The sequence below is a fragment of the Biomphalaria glabrata genome, chromosome 15 (assembly GCF_947242115.1).
Source record: "Biomphalaria glabrata chromosome 15, xgBioGlab47.1, whole genome shotgun sequence".
NCBI classification, from domain to species: domain Eukaryota; kingdom Metazoa; phylum Mollusca; class Gastropoda; family Planorbidae; genus Biomphalaria; species Biomphalaria glabrata.
In genome coordinates this window covers 25,564,985-25,591,923 of record NC_074725.1, presented here as the reverse complement: position 1 = coordinate 25,591,923, position 26,939 = coordinate 25,564,985, and the positions used below count along the sequence as shown (strand labels likewise).

The 26,939-nt window shown below is 33.8% G+C and overlaps 1 protein-coding gene and 1 long non-coding RNA gene across 2 annotated transcripts in view; both read left to right on the top strand.

The window, feature by feature from the left end:
- The first annotated feature begins 328 nt into the window (after nucleotides 1–328).
- On the top strand, nucleotides 329–8,036 carry LOC129923173 (uncharacterized). Its single transcript, XR_008775106.1, has 2 exons — nucleotides 329–2,234; nucleotides 7,572–8,036. It is a non-coding gene; the product is annotated as an uncharacterized LOC129923173 (long non-coding RNA).
- Nucleotides 8,037–14,612: 6,576 nt separating this feature from the next.
- LOC106060241 (uncharacterized) overlaps nucleotides 14,613–26,939 on the top strand; it is a 38,261-nt gene continuing 25,934 nt past the window's right edge. The window contains exon 1 of the mRNA XM_056012706.1: nucleotides 14,613–14,722. The gene's annotated coding sequence lies outside the window, so the exon portion shown is untranslated. The remainder of the gene's footprint in view (nucleotides 14,723–26,939) is intronic.

The following is a 26,939-nucleotide window of genomic DNA, read 5'->3' as shown; positions in this document are numbered from 1 at the left end:
CATATATACTGTTAGACACCTTATTTATATAGGTTAGTTATTTAGCGACGCACCATAGAAGACGCATATTGAACGGGACTAGTGACGTTTGGGATATGTTGGGTTAGAGACCGGAAAATAAGTTAGCAATAGAATACTCCAGGGTAACGACGTGTTTAGTGACAGAGACTTCTACTGTGGCCTTTTTATCAGAATAAATACATGTTGAATAGTTCATCAGAGTTGACTACATCTCTTCACTAGTTAAAAACCGATGTGCCTGTTCTTGTATGTATTGTTGTTCAACTACACGGAATACACCCGAACATCTATACTCAAACGCTTGCAGAGTAATTTGGTTGAAATACAACAGTCATCCATAGTTGACTTCAAGACAGCCTGAATAGGCAACATCACAGTGGCGACCCCGACGCCCGAAGCCCGAACATCGAACCGGACCTCGAAGCAGAACGTTTACTCAGGTGAGGGTCGTGCACTCGAAGTTATAAAGTTTCATCGGAGTACGGCTGAACACAGCATCATCGCAGAGTGACTTTGTTCTAGATCGTACGTTCAACGAGCCGTTAACTCAGGGTGACCTTCGTCGGGACAGTAATCATCGCAACGTCTGGTCTACTTAACCAGTATAGTATCAAAGCCTGATCTTCATATGCTGAATCGACCTACAACCAGAGAAACCGTTCATTCATAACGGGTGAGAGATCGTTAGTGAACCTGTTGGACATATTTTTTCATCGAGTATCAAGTTTTACCTCGTCAGTTTCGAGAAGGACAGTTTACCCGCTGTCAGAAGTATTGTGAGTACTACAAGTTTGGTAGCTAACTAAATCGAAATCGCTCTGTCGTCTTACCCTTTGAGAGATTCTTGTGGAGCAGTTTGCTCATTGAACCGGTTGCTTGCCACTTTTATAACGGTCACTGTGTTTAACCCTTGGAAGGTTAGTAAAATCGTATTTTTCGCTGCTGGACACTGATATATTTAGTATTCGTTGGTCTAGACGATATCTAGACTTGTTGATATTGAAGTTGTGGAAACAGCTACATCCACTTAATTTCGTTGAAAACCGTTAGTCGTATAACGGAACGTCGTCGGAGGTGACCTTGGTTTCACCTAGTCTACATTGGACAGTTTGGTCTAGTGAAGCAGCATACAACAGCAAACTTCGTCGTACTACCAGAGTAGCAGCAGAAGCAGTGAACTATTTTAGAGAACCGTTATTCGTCAGCCCAGATCAAGTCATCGTCAAGAAAGTCGTTATTCGTCAGCCCAGATCAAGTCATCGTCAAGAAATTCGTTATTCGTCAGTCGTCCAGATCAAGTTGCCGTCAAGAGACTGTTATTTGTCAGTAGTCGTCTACACAAATCAAGTCATCGCCAGAAGAACCGTTAACCTATTCGTCAGTAACTGTGTACACAAAGTCGTCGGAACTACACATACGGTCATCAACAGTCGTCGAAGAAACTGAAACATTTTGCTGTGGCATATCAAGACATCTGTGGCATTACGTGGGATACTCGACACGGATTGTATCCACTGGTAGCACCGGAGAACAGAGTCAGAACTGGAAGAGAGGCAGTGGAATTTGTTGTGATCTAGCATATTCGGGAGTCCGAACAAAGGGATCTTTCTTATCAAAAGCTAAGTGCCATTTTTCTTATTAGTAGATCTATATGTTTAGATTGCCCTTAGAAATAGATTTTGTCTAAATTTGGTATGTTAGCCTGAGTAAAATTCAGGTGGTGCTGAAGCCTTAAAACCCGTTCGGGGTAGAAGACATAATTTAGATGAAAAGCTATATTATACGTTTAGGGTTGTAATTGTTCTGTTTGTGTAAACGTCATATCCGTTGTTGCTTAGTTACTTCGTGACGTTATCATTGTGTGCCATATTGTCATATCCCAACCCATAGCGATAGTCTCATTTAATTATTTCATTTGTTTATATTATTTTAAATTATTTATTTTTATTAATTTAATTAGATCTGTAATTTTTTTCACTTAATGATAGAAAGTACGGGTAGGATTCTTTTATTGTGAATCAGACTAAAATAATTTTAGTTTGAGCGGTTAAAATCAAATATGATTTTGCCATGAGAATAATGCCGAAACTGGCTATGTAGTCAAACACTGTCGTCTGGCTAAATTTAGATCTACAAATTTTTGTACACCTCGTTAGTACATTAAATCATCTAGACTCTAATTTGAAATATTATTAATTGAAAGATGAATGAAGGTAGTACATTCTAGATATATAGACTTATATCTTGTTGAAGATATATTTGACATTGTATAAACTCATATTTGTTTCATATGGTTAAATAGAACCATAATCTACCCTAGATCTAGACTCTAGACAGTCGTTGAATTTACTCTATAGACACTTCAGTCACATCAAATTTTAAAATTGATCATAGTTATTCATACTAATAGTCATAGTGCTCTTGATAACTAGATCTAAATGGTATTATTATACATACTATAATATACTAGATTTAAATTTGTGTGATACTAGACCTAATATACAGATTTGAATATAACCATAATAACTCAGACTAGATTTACACATTTACTAAATCTATAGATAGAGACATAACACTTAAAACTTGTATAAAAGTGTGTAAAAACTTAAATATAAAATAAGTTTAAAGTATAGCCATAACTAATATAGGCTAAGTAAAAATATATAAATTTGGGTGAAAATAAAATACAATGGCTACATCATCATATGTGGACCTTAAGGAGGTTAAGGAAACAGCTATGCAGGATGGAAAGGACATGGAGTTAAAAGGAAAGGACTTAGCAGCTTATGTACAGCAAGTTGTGAAGGAAGAAACGGAACGTCAAAGACAAGAGATAGAAAGACAAGAAGAACGTCAAAGACAAGAGATAGAGAGACAAGATAGGATCAGAAAGGAAGAATATGAGAAGCAAAAAGAGGACCAAGAAAGGCAGAGAGAACATGAAGCTAAAATGGAGAAGATGAGATTGGACGCAGCACAAGCCAGACCTCAAACTGAACAAGGAAATAACACAAATAACTCAAATAATTATACCACTCAAAGAGACAACCCTAATTCGCAGACATGGCTAAAGAGAAAGATACAAAGTTTTGATGAACAGAAGGATGACATTGGTGATTTTCTGAAAAGATATGAGGCAAAAATGTCTACATTTAATATGCCTGAAGAAGAATGGTCTGAAATACTGATAGACTTCGTTCATGGTCAAGCTCTAACAATATGCCAAAATCATGACCATCATATTGATGATAGCTATCAAGTTTTAAAAAGAGAGTTGCTGAATGCCTATGGTCATAATGCTACAACTTTTAGAAAGAAATACTTTGACAATATACCATCATTAGGAATAGACCCCCAAACTACTATTAATATGGAAAAGGATTTTTTCAATAAGTGGGTAAAATTAGAAAAAGTGATAAACTCTTATGAGGGATTAAAAAATTTTATTCTAGTGGACAACTTTGTAAATAAATGTGATCCTCAATTACAATCTTTTATTAGAGAAAGAAACCCAAAATCTATAGATGAAATAACAGAGATAATGAGAGTATACAAAAATGCCTATCCCAATAAACCATTTTCTGATAGGGATAAGAGCAAAGTAGATTTAATAGGATACACCAAAGAAAATGTTGATAGAAGTAGAAATAGAAACAGATCAAATAGTGGAAATAGAAAATATAGTGAAATAACCTGTTTTAAATGTCAAGGAAAAGGTCATATAGCAGCTAACTGTAGAAGAGGGAATAGTAGGTCTGGAAGTAGAAATAGATACAATGAACAAAATAACAGTAGATATAGGAGTAGAGATAGGAATGACAGGGGAAATTATAGAAATAGGAGTTACAGTAGGGAATACAAAAATAAAGGTACAGATAGGATATATTTCATGGAAGGAAATAGGAACAATTTTGCAGTGTACCCAGGGTTTGTAGATAGAATTCCGGTGGAATTAATCAGGGATTCAGGTTGTAACACTTTGGCAGTAAAAACTAAATTTGTCAAACCTCATTGGTATAAAGGGTTTACTAAGAAAGTAGAATTAGCAGATGGCACCGTAAGGGAATTTAAAGCTATAAGGGTATACATTGAAACTCCATTTTTCACTGGTTATTGTGATGGCATTGCAATACCAGAAATGAGATATGATATGTTAGTAGGAAACATAAAAGGAGTTAAAGAATGTTCAAGAAAAGAATTAGAAGACTGGCAAAACAAATACAAAAACATAAGACAAAATCATGAAAACATAGAAACACAAAATATAACAAGTATGATAATAACAAGATCAATGGATAAACAAGATGAGAAACAGGAAAATACAATAAATGTAATAAGTAATGATGAAGAAAAAGAAACCAGTAATGTAATACAAATAGATAATACAGATATTAAGGAAAGAGAGATAGAAAATGAAACACAAAATAGTCTTGAAACACAAATATCTCAAAGTGAAAAAGAAACAACACCCACATTTGCATTAGAACAAATGAATGACAATATTATTGGGAAAATATATTCAAGAATATTAGATAAAAACAATAATAATCCAATGGAGAAATTTTGTATAGAGAATAAAATATTGTTTAGACAAACAAGTAATGATAACAAGAAAATAAAACAACTTGTCTTACCACAGAAATATTGGAAAGATGTTTTAATCATGACACATGATAATAATTTAGCAGCACATAGGGGAGTAAAGAAATGTTATAGGAATTTGTCAAAACAAGTATTTTGGCCCAAAATGAAAGCAAGAATCAACAAATACATAAACTCATGTGACATATGTCAAAAGAGATCTAACAAAAGCTTAGTGAATAAAGCACCCATTCAAGAAATGGATGAACCTACAGAACCATTTCAGAAAGTATCTATTGATTTAATAGGTCCTTTAATTCAAACTGAAAATAATAACAAATACATTCTAACAGTAATAGACATGTTTAGTAGATACCCAGAGGAAATCCCATTATCAAATACAAGTGCAGAAAATATCATTAATGCCATAACTCAAAAAGTAATTACAAGACATGGTATACCTAAAATTATATTGAGTGATCAGGGATCTCAGTTTAAGTCAGAACAATTTAAGAAATGGACTAAACAATACAATATACAACACATATACTCTTCGGTTTACCACCCAGAGAGTAACGGTTTATGTGAACGGTATGGTGGTTCATTAAAAAGATCATTAACAAAAATAATTCAGAATAATCAGAACAAGTGGGATCATTACATTAACTATGTACTATTTGCTCATAGAAACAACATCCATGAAGCAACACAATTTTCACCATATGAAATAATACATGGAAGAAAACCCAGAGATGAATTAGATGTTTTTAAAGAAAATCTAATAGACAATGATAATAAATTAAATAATGACAGTGAAACAACAATCACAACAGAATTGAAAGAGATATGGACTCAAGCATATAACAACAACAAGAAGTACAAACAAAGTGCTCATGAGAATATAAATAAGAAAAGACAATTGAAAACACTAGAAGTAGGAAACAATGTATTAATATTAATAAATGACCTGAAAAATAAAATTGGTAAACAATGGAAAGGTCCATTTAAGGTGATAAAACAAATTAATGATGTGAATTATCAAATTGAAATAAATGGGAAAATTAAAACATATCACATAAATAATTTGAAACTGTATCATGATAGAGAAGATGAGTTGATACAAAACATTCAGGAGGAAATAGAAAATACATTTTCAGAAAGAGAAGAATGCTTGATGATAATAACAAATGAAAATCACAATGAAAATGATATTAAGGAAATACCTGTAATAGAAACAAAAGAGAATCAAACTTGGCAAAAGATTAATCTTAATAATTTAACTAAGGAAAAGTCAAAAGATATAACTAAAATAATACAGGAATACAAAGAAATTTTTTCCAGCATACCAGGAAAAACTAATATTATTAAACATGACATTAAAGTAACAGACCCAAAACCTATCAAGCTTAAGCCATATAGAATACCAATACATTTACAAGACAAAGTAAAGAAAGAAATAGACAATTTACTAGAATCAGGTATAATTGAACCATCAACATCTCCTTATGCTTCACCAATTGTGATAGCCAAAAAGAAGAATGGAGATATACGGTTATGTATTGATTATAGGAAACTTAACAACATCACAGAATTTGACCCATATCCAATGCCAAATATAGAGGATATTTTACATAAATTAAATGGAGCAAAATTTTTTACTAAATTAGATTTAACTAAAGGTTATTGGCAAATACCTTTAACAGAAAATGCAAAACCTTACACAGCATTTGTAACACCATATGGTATTTTTCAATGGAATTATATGAGTTTTGGATTAGTAAATGCACCTGCCACATTTAATAGAATGATGAACATGATAATTGGAAACAAAGAAAATGTTATTTGCTATTTGGATGACATATGTATTTTTAATAATAGTTGGGAGGAACATTTGGTAGATGTAAAAGAAGTGTTTAAAGTAATAAAAGAAAGTGGACTTACAATTCAAGCAGAAAAAGTAGAAATAGGATTGGAGGAAATAATTTTCTTAGGACATAAAGTAAATAACAACATGATTAGCCCTATTGAAGATAACATAAAGAAAGTACTTAATATTGAAATACCTACAACAAAAAGACAAATTAAAAGCATATTAAAAGCATTACTACTAGGAATAGTAAATTATTACAGAAAGTTTATAAAGAACTTAGCAGAAATAGTGAATCCATTAAATGACTTACTTAAGAAAGGAAAACCTCAAAAAGTAGTCTGTAATGAGGAATGTGTGAAAGCTATTGACAGAATTAAGGATATTTTTAGTCATGAACTAATATTAAGACTACCTGATAAAGACAAAATATTTTATGTCACAACTGATGCATCTGGTAATGCTATTGGTGGTTGTCTAATGCAGAACTATGATAACTTACATCCTATATTATATGTAAGTAGAAAATTGTCAGAGGCAGAGAAAAAATATAGTGTCATTGAAAGAGAAGCTTTAGCTGTAATATGGGTAATTACTAAGCTAGAGAGCTATCTAATAGGAAGGAAATTCATATTATTAACTGATCATAAACCTATTCAGTATATACAGCAAAAGAGCATGAAAAACAGTCGTGTTTATAGATGGTTCTTATCACTACAGGAGTATAAATTTGAAGTGAAAGCTATTAGTGGATCTGTGAATATTGTAGCTGATCTATTATCTAGAATGACATTGAAATGAAATAATTTTGTAAATAAACTATGATTATATTGAGTATGTAATATATATTAATATATCGACACCATTTATATGTTATGGAAAAGGGAGATAAGTAAATTTGATGTTAAGCATTTAAAAGTAAGTATGGATATTTTTATTTGTGTGAATCATTTCATATATCATTGACGAAAGTTAGTTCTATGGAAAAGGGTGAGTATAAAAGAAAAATGGACAAAAGCGTATAAAAGGGTGGTAAGGAAAAAATTTATTGAATGTGGAAATAAAGTCTATAATTGTTTTTTGAAATATTGTATTTTATCAGATTACTGCCAGTGAAGAACATTTGTGATGTATGACGTGCCCATAAGATGCCACATTTTCCTCCATGATGAACTGTGTACTAATGAAGATGATTCTGGAATGTTATGAACATTGACATTGAATATGAGGAACTGTCAAGTCAAGATGAAGATGTCAAGATTTTATGTTTGTTGTCTTCCCCTTAAATTGAAAATGCCCTTGTAAGACTTGACAGTAGTGGAAAAATATTGACATATTTTTTTTTCAAGGGGGGGAGGAATCTGTTAGACACCTTATTTATATAGGTTAGTTATTTAGCGACGCACCATAGGAGACGCATATTGAACGGGACTAGTGACGTTTGGGATATGTTGGGTTAGAGACCGGAAAATAAGTTAGCAATAGAATACTCCAGGGTAACGACGTGTTTAGTGACAGAGACTTCTACTGTGGCCTTTTTATCAGAATAAATACATGTTGAATAGTTCATCAGAGTTGACTACATCTCTTCACTAGTTAAAAACCGATGTGCCTGTTCTTGTATGTATTGTTGTTCAACTACACGGAATACACCCGAACATCTATACTCAAACGCTTGCAGAGTAATTTGGTTGAAATCCAACAGTCATCCATAGTTGACTTCAAGACAGCCTGAATAGGCAACATCACAATACATACATACATTTATACAACGGCTACATTGATGTGTACATGAAAGACAGATGCATGAAGAGCTTTCAATTTATTGCTAAAATATTTTCCGTCATATTATTCACACACACACACAGACATGACTGTGACACACACACGACTGTGACACATACACACAGGACTGTGACACACACATTAAATGAGAGAAATTGTACTCGGCACCCGCAATGTCAGTGAATCACACTTTTCTGCTGGTTTCTATTTCATTTCTTTGATTTTATTGACACAATAGAAAATGTCAATAGAAACGTTTGGTTATAGTTCTTGAGCAAGCAACTTAAAAGGGGAACTGTTTTCTTGACAAGAGGTCCTAAATGGAGGCTATTTAGAAATACCTCGGCTCCAGTTGCCGAAATATAAACTTTGTGTTTGATTAAAAGTACTACTGTAATAGTTAAAGATGGATGATTCTCAAAGCGAGACTTTTAATAGTCTATACACTACCTTTTAATAGCCCCTCATTACTAGTTTAACAATAGAATCAATTTAAACATTTCATTTTATTATGACAAAGTGATTCTGTAACTAGTATGATACAGGAGAGGGGGGGATTAAAGAAGTGGCTGGATGGACTGTAAGGCAAACAATTTATTAATAGCATATAGTGAGTATAATGAGACTCAAAGACAGTTTTTGTAAATTACTTTAGTTGTTACTCTTTAATTCAGCTTCCTTGTGAACTTACAGACGTCACGTCGAAAGAGAAGATAACTCTGTTCTACGTGTATCTCTGGACAATGCTTCCTTATCACTCGCGTCTGCAACAAATATCAGGACGTTATCACAAACATCATCATTCCTTTGTCTTGCATTGTACATTTGCTACCGTTGTTCGAGATTGTGACGAGATGTTAATTAGTTAATATTTGGCGCGTTTATTTGAGTCTAGGGGAAATTTTATTAATTTTATCCCGCTCACATATAAGATTTTGTACAGGCACACCGCAACTAACAGTAAGAACAGACCAATATTATAAGTTCATAAATAAAAATAATTTAATGAATGAAAGTTTACAAAGGAAAGTGATCAAATAAAATTATAATTAAGAAATGAAATGAAGGTGCTAATATCTAAAATAACTGCTCATCATGGATTGCTAATTATTGAGTGATTGGAGGAGAAGAATGTTCCTATGTCTGCTACTTATTTTTCTTAGCTGCTAATTCCTGGGTCGTCTTCTGGCGGTCGTAGGACTGGCACTCAGAAGGATGAGTCATCCGGCTCTGTCTTGGGACGTCGGCTCGGGATATTCTCTATGCTGTAGGCAAGCTGGCTCTAGGGTGAGGCCGCTGCCTGTTTAGCAATAGAGATGGTTGGTGCTGCAGACTAAGTTGTAGTGGGACGATCTCTCAGCTGTGATCTCTAGCTCGTAGAGAGCCGTGCTAACTCAACACCAGTTTATCTTCTGCTGCGAAGGTTGCTCTAATCTGTCGGCATTAGGTAGTGATGGGCAAAAGTTAACTAAAAAGTTGCTAACTTTTAGTTTAACTAAAAAAAATTAGTTAAGGCCAAAGTTTAATTAAAAAATAAAAGTTTAGTTAAAATCCTAGTTTAATTATTTTTTTTTAGTTACAAACTAAAAAGTTTAATTACAAATTTTACAAACTTTTTTTAACATACATACCAATAAATATTTAGATCTATGTAATTCGGAGAATATATATAATGAATGATAGAGAGGAGAATAAACAAGAGGGTGCACAGGCCACTAGAAAGCCTTTTGACCTTTACCCTATAATGGTCGTTATTCCCGCCTTTTCAAAAAAATACACGTGTTCATTATATTTCTAGCAAGTTTCACTGCTTGATAAATCCTGATTCTATAGATCTACATTTTGCTGCTTTTTATTAAACACCAGTGTGTTCCTGTATAGCTGCAGGCAAAGAATTTTGCTTTACTATAGATCTAAAAGAAATGTCGACTCTTTATTTCAAAACTTTTTACTAGATCTCGAGTTTTAGTATTATTAGTTTAGTATATTACTACTGAATACTTATACTACTATTAGATCAATAGTCATAATAGTCTATATATTTAATTATTTTAGTCTCTTAGGTAGAGTCGAACTCTTAGTAGTCTTAGTCTTAGATCTAGAATCTAGATGTAAATTTAAAATTATAAGTCAATAATATAATCTAGATCTATTAATTGAAATCTATTTTTTACTTTACTTTATTAGACTAGATCTATTAGTTTAGAGATTCTTGTCTATAACTATAATATGTAAATATTCTAGAATTAGAGTCTAGATTAGATCTAGATATATCTAGATTACTTATTATACTAAGACCTAAGATGCATAGATGATAGATCTATAATACTAATAATAGTCGTCACTATACTAGATCTAATACTAAATTAACTAAATCTAGACTAGATTCTAGATCTACATCTATGACCTACTTCTATTATAATTATACTTATATCTACTATCTATCTATTATAATTAGATCTAGTATTATCTACTAGAGTATATAGATCTAAATACCCATACCTAGTTATAATCATAATTATAATAATCTAAAATCTCTAGATCTAGAGTTACTAAGATATCTACTAGACTAGACTCTATCTAGATTTTAGATCTAGAATCTAGTAGTAGTAGTAGTAACTAGTATTTCTTAGATTATTTTTAGATTAAAATATTAATTATTTGATCTAGGTCTAGTAGCTAGATCTAATTCTAGATCCAGATTATATTTCTGATCATTTAGTTTGTAGAAGATATTAGATCCAGAATATTCTAGATTCTAGAGTTAGTTAGAGAGTCAACATGATGCAGTTTTATCATTACTTCTAAAAGGTAACTTTTAATACTTATATTAGAACTTCGATAATTACTTATAATTTCGTTCTATAATAGTAACATTCTAGTGATTCTATTAAGATCTACATCTATCCCATAAAGACATTTAAATATTTTTTCATGTGCACAAACATTTAGCTACAGAGATTGGTTGTGCTTTATACTTTATATTTTCATGTTTGGCTGTTTCGTCCTTAAAAAAGGTCAAAATAGTTGGAAAAAGTTTAACTAAAGTTTTTTAGTTTAGTTTAACTATTTTTTTCAATTTGTGGTTAACTAAAAGTTTAATTACTTTTTTTTAGTTCAAACTTAGTTTTAGTTTAACTAAAAAAAATTAGTTTAGTTCCCATCACTAGCATTAGGTAATAACTATTGGGCAGTGGACAGTTTGGGCCGGGTACTGGGCAGATGATACTGGGCAGTATAGGGCACTGTGGACACTGGGCAATATGTTAGGGCCAAGGACAGTAGGCAATGCCTTCTTGCTAACAGGTATGTAATTGGGGGGGGGGGGTGTATCTGGTGTGGTCTGCCTCGGTTACAGCTTTCTATGGAGATCTGGTAGTCGTAGCAATCGTGTGTAGTAACCAGGGGTAGCAATCGGGGTAGCAATCGGGGTAGCAACCAGGCCGTTTGTCCCTAATGAAATCTCACAACTAAACTTCCTAACAGAGGAGACTGTATGAATCCTAGCGGGCCTAATTTGGAATGCTTTGGTCTCTCTCTATATATAGATGGGACTTTTCGTTTAACGGGTGGGGAAGAAAGCTAAAAACTTAAAACAACCGCAAGAAGCTCTAATGTTATTAAGAAATACAACCGCTAACGTTTACATAGAAGGCAGATACATAAAAAAAAGTATAGTACTATTACATCGACTATGGGGAAATATATTTCTTATAGCTTAAAAAAAAAAAGTAACAGACATTTGTTCACAAAGTTAATAGAGACATGTACAAACATACCACAGACATAATAATTTCTCAAAGCTCTTTGTTTAAAAAAAAACACAAATGTTTGAAAAAACAAGTAATCGCATTCGAATCTCAGTGAAGGCTGGGATTTTCAATTTCGGGATTTTTAGGGCGCCCCTGAGTCCACCCAACTCTAATGGGTACCTGACTTTAGTTGGGGAAAGTAAAGGCGGTTGGTCGTTGTGCTGGACACACAACACCCTGCTCGTTAACCGTTGGCCATAGAAACAGATGACCTTAACATCATCTGTCCCATAGATAGCAAGATCTGAAAGGGAAAACTTTACTTTTTTACTTCTGTGGACTGCCACTGTATGTCTACATAAGATACTGCGATAAATATCTCTTTACGTTTATTAATGTATTCAACTCTTTATTAAGTACATAGAATTAATTAAAGGGAGTATATTAAATTTACTTTAAAGATGATTAAATAATTGCGAAGCATTTACAGACAAACCATACTTTTCACTTTGTGCCCAATTAACTAGTGATTTTTTACCCAAAAATATACATAAGCTGTCAATTTTCTAGAATTTTCTTTGTAGTTTTTCCTTCCACCATTAGTAAAATCACTAAATTTAGAGACACTTCAAGACAGAAAAACAAAAAGTAAAGTAGCTATAATACATAAAACATTAAGACATAACTTACAAATAGAAAAACAAAACCTAATGAAATAGTCAGAAAGACACAAGGATAGAGACACATTTCTTATTTCACAGGCTAGAACAAAGTCATACAAGTGCTCCTTCTCCCTTACTGCCATTAGAGAATGGAATGGATTGCCTGAATCAGCCAGGAAAACCAACGACTTAGCAGAGTTAAAGTCATTGATTAACATGTATGATTAGATTGACGCATGAAATGCGTAGGACGTAATTGTCTTCTTTGACATAAAGTCTATAATATATAAGATAAGAAGATAACAGACTGCAAGAATTTGAAAAAAAAAATTGGTTGAAGTTTGAAGTTGGTCTAAAACTGGGAAACTCGTTGCGAATGCGTGCATTGAATCAAAGTGACTTCAGGGGACTCGTGCTAACAGAAATTATTTTTTTTTAATAAATATTTTTGAAATAATTCAGAGATCAGTCCGCTTCTTACATGCTCATAATTTATAAATGCAGTTCCGAATTTATGGCAGTGTGTCAACCTAGGCCCTTACCGTTCACAAACTCAAAAGTAACATTTTTTTTACTCAATTATGTATATTATTTTTTTAAAAGGGAGGGAAATGTTATTAAATTTACAAATCCTCATATTTCTTTCATCTAAAATACGAAATGCTTTTGGATAGCTTTCGAGAAGGTTAGGGGCCGTCACAAAAATCCTGCCCCGGGACCTCCACGTACTTACAACCGGCCTTGACAGTATTAAAGTACAGGTTGACATATAAATGGAGTTTGCGTGTTACTAGTCGACCCGCGGCGTAGCATACACCGCTATTTTGCAGGGCGGCCTTAGGCCACTGCAACCTATGCGACCGACTTTCATAGGAGCCGCACTTTCATAGGGCCCGCGCTGATTTTAGGAGTATAAATTATTAAATTAAACCATTTTATAACTTGTAACAGATTTCCCGCTGCCTCCTGTCAATTTACAAGGAGCTCCTGGAAATCTCATGAAATTGCAAAATATACGAAAAATCCTGGAAATATCCGGAAATTATTAAAATCTTTTGAAATCTATAGACAAAATTCGTCATTTTTAAGGTGTCACTCAATATGGAAAACGCCAATCCTACGCGCGATTAAAAAAAACGGCATTATGCATTAGCCATAATTGTGGAATCTAGTGAAAGAAGCTACTCGCGTCTCAAACTAATGAAGAATTACTTGAGGTCAACATTTCTCGTAGATAGATTGAAACATTTGGTAATTCTTGCTATTGAGCGTGATCTATGTAGGAAATAGAATTTTTATGATATACTGTATGACTTCGCTACACGCAAGGCTCGTAAAGTAATTCTGTACTTAGTAAATAATGAATAAAATACATAGACGAATTTATTTTCTAATACAAACTCTTTTCACTTATTATCCCTATCCCTACCCAAACTGGGACCCGCGACGGTTGAGTCCGGCGCTGCTATTTAGTGACGGGTGAATGCTACGTGTTCTCCCCCGCCCCCTATTGTTTTTTTTTCGCCTCTAAAATTACGTGGGGTAACTCTAGTCCGTCCGACTTGCAGAAATGAAAGAGTGATCTTTTCATTACTTGCTGTCCAAACTCTTAAGCCATGAAGAGAATTATATATAGAGATTATTTTTTTTAAAATTACTTTTAAATATTTATATTTACAAAACAATTTTTAAAACAACAGGAAACAAAACTATTGGATGCAAATAGTGAACAGGTTAGAGAAATAAGATTATGAATTAAAAATAAGGACAAATTGGTCTAAGATGAATGCATGAAAATTCAAGGGTCATGTTTGAGTATCTGAGAACCCCAAAGTTTAAGGCACCGACCAGATCTTTGACGTCGACGACCTCGCTGACCTATGTATAGACCTGTGACAATTCTGTTCTTCAAGAAAAAAAAAACCTCTTTAGTTAATGTTCGGGCGTGGTAAGGGGCAGACAAATCACGATATCTTTGAGGAGAATTCAATATGGTAGTTTTCAGAATGTAAGAATGTACTGCAACAAAACTGAGCATGGGAGACTCGCTTCCTGTAAGTATTATAAACTTCAATACAAAGTAGAACAGAAAAAGTAATGTCTTTAAAAAGTCTGCTATAATTTGTTAGTATTATAAACTTCAATACAAAGTAGAACAGAAAAAGTAATGTCTTTAAAAAGTCTGCTATAATTTGTTAGTATTATAAACTATAATACAAAGCAGAACTGAAAAAGTAATGTCTTTAAAAAGTCTGCTATAATTTGTTAGTATTATAAACTATAATACAAAGCAGAACTGAAAAAGTAATGTCTTTAAAAAGTCTGCTATAATTTGTTAGTATTATAAACTATAATACAAAGCAGAACTGAAAAAGTAATGTCTTTAAAAAGTCAGCTATAATTTGTTAGTTGGTGTCTTAGAGAAGCTATGGTATCTATATTTTAATTAAATATAACAATATTCTTTTAAAGACAAAGTTTTTATGTGGGTAAGATTGCATGCAACATATAATTCATTGTTTATAAATGTGTGTGCACTTGGGCAGGTTTTTAGTCCTTGGTTTTGTTTAGCACAACGTTCATGCCTCTATCACTTTTGTGGACCAGTGTAGGGGTGTGTGTGTGTGGGGGGGGGGTCTGGGAAAAAACTTGCTCAATTGTGAACTCGATGTCTCCATGAAGGATGTTGTCTAACCACTGAGCTATTCGAGTACTTCTAAAGATAAAAAGGTTTTCTTTGTCTATTGATAAGCTCTCATGTTTAGCAAACTACCTTTTCTCTATACAAGGCTAATCTCCACTTAGCTTGGTAAATGTACTGTATAAAATAAAATTACTTTTATTGATTAAATAGTAAGTTTTTTATTGATTCATGCATTGTTATTTACAATGAATAATTCAGCAAAGTTTCAACTTGCTCAGAGAATGGGGAAAAGGGAGAAAAATTACGTGTACAAGAGTCTTTTCAGACAGGTAGAATAACAGACTGACCGAGCTAATAAAAATTTTGAAAAAACTACTTTTAGTTATTGAACGATGTCCATACAATGGTTTCTAATTAAACACATACTGGGTACTGGGAAATAGAGGTTTTATAATCTAATTATAGACATACTGCTGGGTACTGGGAAATAGAGGTTTTATAATCTAATTATACACATACTGCTGGGTACTGGGAAATAGAGGTTTTATAATCTAATTATACACATACTGCTGGGTACTGGGAAATAGAGGTTTTATAATCTAATTATACACATACTGCTGGGTACTGGGAAATAGAGGTTTTATAATCTAAATCTACACATACTGCTGGGTACTGGGAAATAGAGGTTTTATAATCTAATTATACACATACTGAGTACTGGGAAATAGAGGTTTTATAATCTAAATATACACATACTGCTGGGTACTGGGAAATAGAGGTTTTATAATCTAATTATACACATACTGCTGGGTACTGGGAAATAGAGGTTTTATAATCTAATTATACACATACTGCTGGGTACTGGGAAATAGATGTTTTATAATCTAAATATACACATACTGCTGGGTACTGGGAAATAGAGGTTTTATAATCTAAATATACACACTAGAACTGAGTCTATAAAGATCCTTGAAATAGTCAGATCCAGATGTAGCCCTACTACAGTAGTCAAGTATCATTAAGAATAGGACGTTTCCTCAGTCTACTCAATTGTAGTACGACAAGCTTACTCCATGAAGTGCTCGGGTTGTCCAGTAGGACATATAAACTAATGGCTAAAATAGATGTCTGCATCTTTAACTGATATGAATGAAGTTCTTATAAACATCTGCATCTATTGTTAACTGTCTTACGGTCAACTGTGTCCAGTCTGGTAGATCTAAGTCTAACCTTCTGTCAACTAGGAGAAACACATTAAAAGACATAGATTTAAGATAGAAATATGCAGAAACAGAGATATAAAAAATAATATATAATAAGATTCTTAAAAAAATCTACCATAATAAAATTCTTGGCCCTGATTACCAACTGAATGGCCATCACTAATTCTTGCCGTGGACGAAAAAATACGAAAATGTTTACCTGTCACTATTTACCTAAGGTCTACAATAATTAAGATATTTTCATGACCAAAACCGCAACGCTAAAATATACAAAAAAAAAAAAAAAAAAAAAATTCCACAATATCGACCCAACATGTTTTGATTTAAAGCCAACATATTAAGAACTACAAGATTATACAATCGTTTATCTCAGCCGGAAGAGCGTTAGAGGGTCAAAGGTTCAGGTCCGTAAGTAACGTTTGTCTAACAATTTAATTTGAATCAATGAAACTAGAAATCGAGTTCACCTACAAACAAATGTGTTTGGGAGGAGGGGGGGAACTTTACAAAGTGGGCCGTACCAATTAAATGTAACAAATACTAACCTTCAAGTATTACAATGTGCGAGGAGAGACACGTGACATATGGAGCTCACAGGCCAGGTATAGGTGTGTATGAGCGGGCGAGTTGAAGCTGGCAGTCCCAGTTAAACGTAACATATAGTAGAATACATTGGTCAAAAGAAGGTTGTATGCAATTGTATTGAAAGTATTATGGGAGCATTTGCAGAGTGTAATAAGAAAACAGGACCAGGCTAAGAAACTTTCCTAGAGCCTATCAAATAGTTTAAATAATAAATAATAAGACTTTTTGTTACGGAGGAGAGAGTTGGACGTTGATACTGGAGTTTAATTGCTGGTCGAATTCTACGTCATAGAGACGTTTTCAGAGAGCTCCTATGAATTAAATATAACTTTATAAACTGCACCAAAACTTTATGTTTAAACTTTTTAAAAGGATCAGTCGTGTGCCCCCCTCTCTTCTATTTGTAACATAATTCACCCTCCCCCCTCACCCAAGCTTATCTATCCACATCTTCTCTCCTATTTATAAAACGGTAATTTCCTAGTCCCCCCTTGCTCTGCCATTGACTTTGATGAATAGAAGGTAAGGGGTGGGGGAGGTGTACCAATCTCATTTATTTCATAGTGAACGTTTCATTGGAATACAAAGGACTTGATACAATAAGAGAATGCTTTCGAATCCAATCCCTTTAGACAATCTCGCTCAAATAAATGTAAACAAGAACTAATGGGAATGTTTGATAAATGGCTTTACTGAAGAATTGATGTTTGATAAATGGCTTTACTGAAGAATTGAATGTTTGATAAATGGCTTTACTGAAACATTAAATACCAGATAAATGGCTTTACTGAAACATTAAATACCAGATAAATGGCTTTATTGAAGAATTGAATGTTTGATAAATGGCTTTACTGAAACATTAAATGTTTGATAAATGGCTTTACTGAAACATTAAATGTTTGATAAATGGCTTTACTGAAGAATTGAATGCCAGATAAATGGCTTTGATGAAACATTAAATGTTTGATAAATGGTTTTACTGAAGAATTGAATGCCAGATAAATGGCTTTACTGAAACATTAAATGTTTGATAAATGGCTTTACTAAAGAATTGAATGTTTGATAAATGGCTTTACTGAAACATTAAATGTTTGATAAATGGCTTTACTGAAACATTAAATGTTTGATAAATGGCTTTACTGAAGAATTGAATGCCAGATAAATGGCTTTACTGAAACATTAAATGTTTGATAAATGGCTTTACTGAAGAATTGAATGTTTGATAAATGGCTTTACTGAAACATTAAATGTTTGATAAATGGCTTTACTGAAGAATTGAATGCCAGATAAATGGCTTTACTGAAACATTAAATACCACATAAATGGCTTTACTGAAGAATTGAATGTTTGGTAAATGGCTTTACTGAAACATTAAATACCAGATAAATGGCTTTACTGAAACATTAAATACCAGATAATTGGCTTTATTGAAGAATTGAATGTTTGATAAATGGCTTTACTGAAACATTAAATGTTTGATAAATGGCTTTACTGAAACATTAAATGTTTGATAAATGGCTTTACTGAAGAATTGAATGCCAGATAAATGGCTTTACTGAAACATTAAATACCACATAAATGGCTTTACTGAAGAATTGAATGTTTGATAAATGGCTTTACTGAAACATTAAATACCAGATAAATGGCTTTACTGAAACATTAAATACCAGATAAATGGCTTTACTGAAACATTAAATACCAGATAAATGGCTTTATTGAAGAATTGAATGTTTGATAAATGGCTTTACTGAAACATTAAATTTTGATAAATGGCTTTACTGAAGAATTGAAAGCTAGATGAATGGCTTTACTGAAATATTCAATGCTAGATAAATGACTAAACTGAAGAATCGAATACTAGATAAATGACTATACTGTAGAATTGAATGCTTGATAAATGACTAAACTGAAGAATTGAATGCTAAATAAATGGCTAAACTGAAACAAATGACATGAATGATGTCGGAATAGATAAATATCCGATGTTACGATAGACGCTGTCACAGAAAGTGGGTCAATACAGGTAGACGCTAAAAATAAGCCCAAAAGAAATAGATATCGATCAGGAAATAATTATTAAGGTCATCAGTCAAGGTGAGTGAACTTTCTAATGAATAGTTCTGGTTAGACAATACGTACCTTTTACATGGTGAAAGTTTCAATTGAAAATAAACATATAGATATATCGATAGAAGACAGACAGTTAATAAGATAGATAGACAGACAGGAAGACAGATAGATAGAGAGAGAGTGTGAGAATTGTTAGATAGATAGACATATAGACAGACTAGAGACAGACAGACAGACTGACATAGTTAGATAGATAGATAGATAGTTAGATAGATAGAGAGAGAGAGAGAGATTTACTAACAAGTCAAACAGACTCTAAAAACACACTATTTACTATTTGAATGTTGCTGGTTAGTTAAATCACTCGTAATGTCAATATAGCTAAAAGCTGATTATACTAAAAACACTGGTCAACACATTCATACATTCAGCCACTGCGTTCTATTTAAACTTGAAGTAATAAATAAGCTAAATCCTATGAAATTTTAATTCTAAAACTCTTTTTTTAGGTTTCCATTAAAGTTAGGAAAGCTCAAATCAAATCTTGCAACAAAAAAAATTTTCTTTTCAAATTTTGATGTTGAACTAGTTCTTGGAAAATCCGCCCATCCCACACTAGATGCTCAATATTTGTAGGGACTCTCGGAATACATATATTTATTTCTCAATATATTCTTCTAAATAACAAGCTACTTTATTTTGCCTTATTTTAATTACTAGTCTTCTACACATAGTATATAACGTTAAGAGTTTGAGAACACCTGTCTATTGAAATTCTCTTGGTAAAGAGTTAGCAAGGTAAACTGATAGACAAGAAAATACATTATATTTATAATTGCCTAATTTATTAGCATGAAAACAAAATTAATCTTTTATTCCACGTGTCTCGAGATAGCTCAAAACGATATCGACAGAAATGATAGATCATCTCAATCATGTAGAAGTGTTCAATGTTTGGAGTTTCCACTTCTAACAGCTGTTCTCTCTGGATGACACATAGCAATCAATGGGATTATAGTGTGTCTGTTTATAGTTTACATACATGTGCATAAAAACAAACGTTTCAAATGATGAACGTAGGAATTACGTGATAGAAATGTTGGTGTTGATGAAAAGTAAAATAACGGCCTTTAAGTAGACAATTTTTTTGGGTTGAATAAAGTCAAGATGTTCATTTTAAATGTTTGTAAATGTTTTACGTGTTTCGTTTGTTCCTTCAAAGTTGAAGATAATTTATTTCTTAATCCAAACCTCCCAATGGACGACCGGGGATGGGAGTGGGCAGGGTTTGATCCCGGGACCATCGATAAATCCGAACGGCAGTCCAGCGTGTAGACCGCACTAGCAGGCAGCCATTAAGTATAATGGAATTGATTTAAAATAAGATCATTTGATTTATATATTGTTTTATTAGTCTTACAGAAATGATTGTTTTAAATAAAATTTACCTGTCCCTTGCATTTAGTGTTTAAGATTTTGTAACTCTAATTGAGAATTTCGCTTGACTAAAATACAGTTTGCCTTGCGGTTACTATTTAATGCTTAATTTCAAATTTTGCAAAAACAAACAAAATATTTAAATAAAAGTTCCTATCTTTTTAGCGCCCCCCCCCACACACCAAAAAAAAAAAAGGTTTTGGTGTAGACTTCCATCTCTGTAGGTTTAGGGTTTAGATCCAAAACTGAATGGAATTGAAAAGACCACCAACTGTTTTTTTAGCGGCCCCCGAAAGAGGAAAAGACGCTATTAGTTTTGTGTGGCCTGTCTGATCGCCTGTCAGTCCGTCCCGTTTAGATCTCAGAAACTAGAAGAGAAAATGAAAATCGGACATCATGATATTCTAGATCATTCAAAGTTCTGATGCGACGGCTACTTTTTTCTTTTCCATAAGTGAACCATCTAATTTTTAAAATTATATATGCAAGCAGATTTTTCAATAAATTACACCACTTTTCAATGATAAACTTCAGGGGAAGTAAGTCTTACTAAAAGTTCACAAGCTTTTTCATTAATAAAACAACTTCATTCATAGATTCGCGCATTGGAACAAAACATTTACATTAAGGTCGTAATGGTAAAAGTGTCATTGGATCATTATAAAATATAATTTCCATTAATTAGCTAACTCATTGAATAGAATACTGATTCAAATATTATTTAAAAAAAAAAAAGAATTTTGATACAAACTTCGTTTCAATTGTAAGTATAAAAAAAAAAAATTTACCGCGCAGTTTTCACACATCCTCATTAGGCTATACACTTGACAACAAGCTGAATCTAAACTACAATAAATAGAGGCCAGATCTCCATAGATCTATATACGAGTTCTAGTCTAGATATAGTAGATTCTATATCAAGATTCTAGATCTAGACTTAGATATAGAACAGACTTAGACTTAGAATGACTTAACTGTCTTAACTTAGAGTAGACTTAGACTTAAATCTAACTCTAGATTCTAGATCTAAACTTTAGACTTAGATCTTGAATCTAGATTTAGATCTAAAACTAGGTCTATATCTAGCTAGATCTATGTCTAGTTTGTATCCAACTGAAAGTATAAGGAAAGATTTCAAATATATTATACGTTTATATATTTTTTCCGTCTTGTAGTGGTTATCACAACTGCCCAACACGCAGAAGGTTCTGGGTTCGAAACCCAGTTGAATTTTTTTTTTATTTAGTTAATAAATATTTCTACATTTTTTTGTGAGTCACATCCTGTAAAATTGATGTGCATTTTTCGATGATTTTTTAAGTACATTTTTTACAGCCTAATATGTTCTATCCTCTACCGATGTCTAGATCTGTCTTTCTGTCTCTAGGTGGACCACTTCGGGGGCCGATTTTAAGTTTGTTTCCACCCAAACCCCCCCCCCCCGGAAATGAAATCCCCCCCCCTGGGGGGGGTCGGAATTTAGTGAATGATTTGATTTTTTGCTTTGATTTTGTTTATTTTGGGTGAGATTTTAATACTAAACCATCAATTGCCCCAACACAACCAATTGGGTTTTGAGTTTAAAACCCCCTACTAGGGGGGTTCGAGTTTAAAAACCCCTACCACGGGTTTTGAGTTTAAAACCCCCTACTAGGGGTTTTGAGTTTTAAACCCCCTACGTGGGATTTTTGCAGTTAACCCCCCCCCTCTTCGATAAAACAAAACAAAACAAAAATGCAAAGTTAAATCCCCTAATTCCAGTTAAGGGAGATTTTGATTTTAAAACCCCCTCCAAAATTTACGATCAACCCCCTCTTCAATATAAAAAAAAGTTAATTACGCACTCAAAATGTTATGAGCGTAGCTAAATGTGTTTTGACTTTTAGTTTTTAGTTTAAACCCCACTTCAGCGGGGTTTGAAGGTAAAAAATACCTCTTTAATAATAAAAAAAAATAAATAAAAACAAAGCAAATTATACACTCAAAATGTAGTCAAAGGGGTTTTGAGTTTAAACTCCCCTCCAGTGGAGTTTGAAGCTAAAAAGTACCTCTTCAATATAAATAAAAGCAAATTACTCACACTAAAATCTATGAACGCAGCCAAAGGGGTTTTGAGTTTAAACCCCCCCCCCCCGCCAGGGGGGTTTGAGGCTAAAAAATACATCTTCAGTGTAAGAAAAAAAGCAAATTACACACTCAAAATGCTATGAGCGTCGCCAAAAGGGGTTTTGAGTTTAAACCCCCATTCAGAGGGGCTTAATGCTAAAAATACCTCTTCAATATAAAAAAAAGCGAATTACACACTAAAATTATTTGAGCGTAGCCATCCAATCGGGGGTTTTGAGTTTAAACCCCTCTTCTACAGATGGCGTTTGTTTAAAGTTTAAAACCCCTCTAGATGGTTTTGAGTTTAAGATCCCCCTACAGAGCATTTTGAGGTGGAAAATCCCCCAACAGATGATTTTGACGATAAAACTTCTCTTTTCGATATAAAATCTATAGCAAACTACAGTCACTCAATTCCAACAGCTTGACGTCAAATGCTCCGAACGGCGCGGTAGGGTCTAAGTCAGTAAGAATAGCACATTAGGTTTTTGAAATAAAACTTTTTAATAGCAGGAAAATGCACTGTAGATACCTCAGAATATGCATTTTGTTGGCTTTCAATACCAGAAATAGTGCTTGGCGGCGGGGCTTCGCCCCGCGCTGGGGGAGCTCCTAGTGCTCCCCCAGACCCCCTTGCTAGTATTGGCAGGGAATCTACAATTTTCCCACTAAATCATGGAAGAACCTATTCTAGGGCACAATAAACGTCTTCCGAAAGAATGCAGGGTCAGAATGCAATAAAGATTATGTACACACACACACACATAAATACATATTTTTAAAAAAATTTCGCGGGGGTGGGGGGTCGGGGGGGGAGAGAGAAAAAATCCCCCCAACCCCCCTCCCCCGAAAAAAAATCCTGGCTACGCCCATGTAAATGTAACCTTGTTTTTCGTAATTTTTAGATGATTCTCTTTCTTAACCCAAAGGTGTTTTTTTACATTACCAATAACTTCTATATCATAATACTAAACTATTGACACAAAACTTCTAGATCATAATAGTTCATATATATTTATACAGATATATGCAAACGCGACATGAAGCTCTTTAAAATCGACACTAACAGCTGGGGAAAAGTAGCACTGGATAGATCCACATGGAGAGCGAGCATAAAAGAAATGTCCAGGATGGCATATGCCATACACAAAAGTAGTAGAAAGAAGGGTGAAAACGCAACGGCACCTGGTGATTACAGATGCCCAACATGTAACCTCAACTGTGTATCAAAGATTGGTCTCTTTAGTCACACAAGAAGTTGCAAAGCGAAAAGACGATCTCTCGAAACTTAAAATGCCACAGACATGTGTATATAGATAGATAGAGAGAGATATATATATATCAGTATTTGTTTTGTTCATGGCGACATTCTTGTATGTTTGCGAATCTTGGACACCAACTGAAGCATTAGATAGATACATCCTAGCCATGGAATCGAGATGTAAGGTTTAACTTACATAGACCGCACCACAAATAAGGAAATTCGAAATCAAATCAAACATTTTCACGACTGTCAAATAACGCAAATTTAAACTGTATACTGTAGGGTCGTATCGCGGGGTCCTCGGGGCTCACTGACACGTTCCTGCAAGGAACAGGAGTAGAGAAAAGAAGATGCGAGACAGAGACAGTGATGGGAAGACAACATCAAAGAGTGGACCCAGGCCTGTCAGTGAAAGAGATTCTAGTCAGGGAGAAAATCAGAGAGGAGTGGAGAGTGACAGTCGACAGATCATGTGTGGTGCCCCAACGGCTCAACAGACTAAAGGATAGATGAAGGTGATTAGCCTCACATACATGTAAATACGAGATCTCTGTCGTATTCAGTGGAGATTCCTATGGTCAACTGGACATCTAATATCTGATAATGACTGATAGATGCGTGCTAGGTGACTTGTGTTTAGTCATTACAATCAACTATTTGTCCACATATTAGAGTTGTTACTGTACTTGCTTTGTTCGAATTTTTCACCACCGCCCAAAATAGTTATAGTTGTTTTTGTGATGAGTTTTATTGACCTCTTCCATGACGTCACGTATGTGCTGTGTTTACGTCAAGTCATTCACATTTGTGTAGTCCTCAAGTTGTGTGACACTTCAAACAAAACTTCTGACCAGGATTAATGATCTTAACCTTGAAAATGGTGGCAAATTACAAAAAAAAAAAAAAAGAAACCTAGGGCACGCTTTTAAAAAACATTTAGAGTGAATTTTGCCTTTTAAGTGGCCTCCGAAAGGGGAATAGACGCTATTAGTTTTGTGTGGTCTGTCTGTCCGTCCGTCCCTCCATCCGTTACGTTTAAATCAGATATTGAAAATCCGACATCATTTTAGACCATTCAAAGTTCTAATGCAACGGCTACTTTTTTCTTTCCTGAAAACGAAAAATTTAATTTTAAAATCAACTATGCAAGCATATGCAAGCAGTTTTTTCATGAAAATACACCATTTTTACAATTATTCACTATTAATAGTAACATACACGGGAGGCTATTTATTAAGGAAGATGGCCAATTACCATATTTTCAACACATTTATGCAAACGGTTTTAGATTTTTGTCAAATTTCTTTTTACAGTTGTATTAAGTTAAGTAAGTTCTGTCATCATAACTACTACATTTATAAAAAAAAATGTTTACTTTTTTAAGAGAAAAAATCTATTTAGTATGCATATAAGTGGAAGATAATTTAAAACAACAATTAATAAGTAGTTTTTTATATTATCGCGTGAACTGTAGCACAAGAGACCCCACCATAGTACACTTAATTTAGCATCATACAAGATCTGTCAACCTTCTTTCTCCATTCTTCTCTGTCATTTTATTCTGATATACTTTTTGAAAATATTGAACCATGACTTTTTTCCTGCCTGGGTGGGCCACTTCGGGGGCCGATTTTGAATTTGTGTTTCAACACAAACTGTCTTTGTAACCTTGTTTTTTCTTATGTCTCTCTCTCTCTCTACTTATTATATAATGCTGTCTTGATGGTTCCATCGTAAGTCTACTTCTAGTTGACCTGTAGTTGGGTCTTGATTGCCTAAATGTGATGTGGTAAAAGTTGCTGGGATATTTGTCCGTCGCTCCGTCCCCCACGTTTGTGTCTTAAAAACTGGATATGATAGTCCAATTTGTTTTGGTCATGGCGACATTCTTGTATGCTTGCGAATCTTGGACACTAACTGCTGAAGATCCTAGCCATGGAATCGAGATGCCTAAATGTAATCGTTCTGCTTGCTGATATAGTCTTTCTTCGACCTAACTATTAGTCATGGACCTCCATATTATTTGATCAAAGCATGTCTTTATGAAATTCGGTCATCACAAGTTCTTCGTGAATAAAGTTTGATTTTGTGTTTTGTTTTTGGGGGGTTTAAAATCAATGAACTACAAAAACCAATGTCCCATAGAAGTTTGATCCTTTAAAGAGCAAGAACCAATGTCCCATAGAAGTTTGATCCTTTAAAGAGCAAGAACCAATGTCCCATAGAAGTTTGATCCTTTAAAGAGAAAGACTGGATGATAAAAACAACAACAAACAAACGAGACTTTGACTAGTCAGCTTTCTCAGTACAGCAAGACTTTGACTATTCAGCTTTCTCAGTACAGCAAGACTTTGACTATTCAGCTTTCTCAGTACAGCAAGATTTTAACTATTCAGCTTTCTCAGTACAGCAAGACTTTGACTATTCAGCTTTCTCAGTACAGCTAGACTTTGACAGATGATGTCAGATTGTATGACTCATTTTTGTAATACCAGAACTTTCTTCAACGTTGTAACACGATGGTTCAAAATCATGTAAAAATGTGACCAGGAAATGTGGGTCAACAGTCAACTAGTGTACAATGTTTTGTTACGACCTTTCTAGTATGTGTCGTCTGTCATCAACATCTCCAGGTTGTTTTCTTCCTTGATGTAAACAGGTGAACAATACATGAAGTAACCACAACAGGTGAACAATACATGAAGTAACCACAACAGGTGAACAATACATGAAGTAACCACAACAGGTGAACAATACATGAAGTAACCACAACAGGTGAACAATACATGATGTAACCACAACAGGTGAACAATACATGAAGTAACCACAACAGGTGAACAATACATGAAGTAACCACAACTGGTGAACAATACATGAAGTAACCACAACAGGTGAACAATACATGAAGTAACCACAACAGGTGAACAATACATGAAGTAACC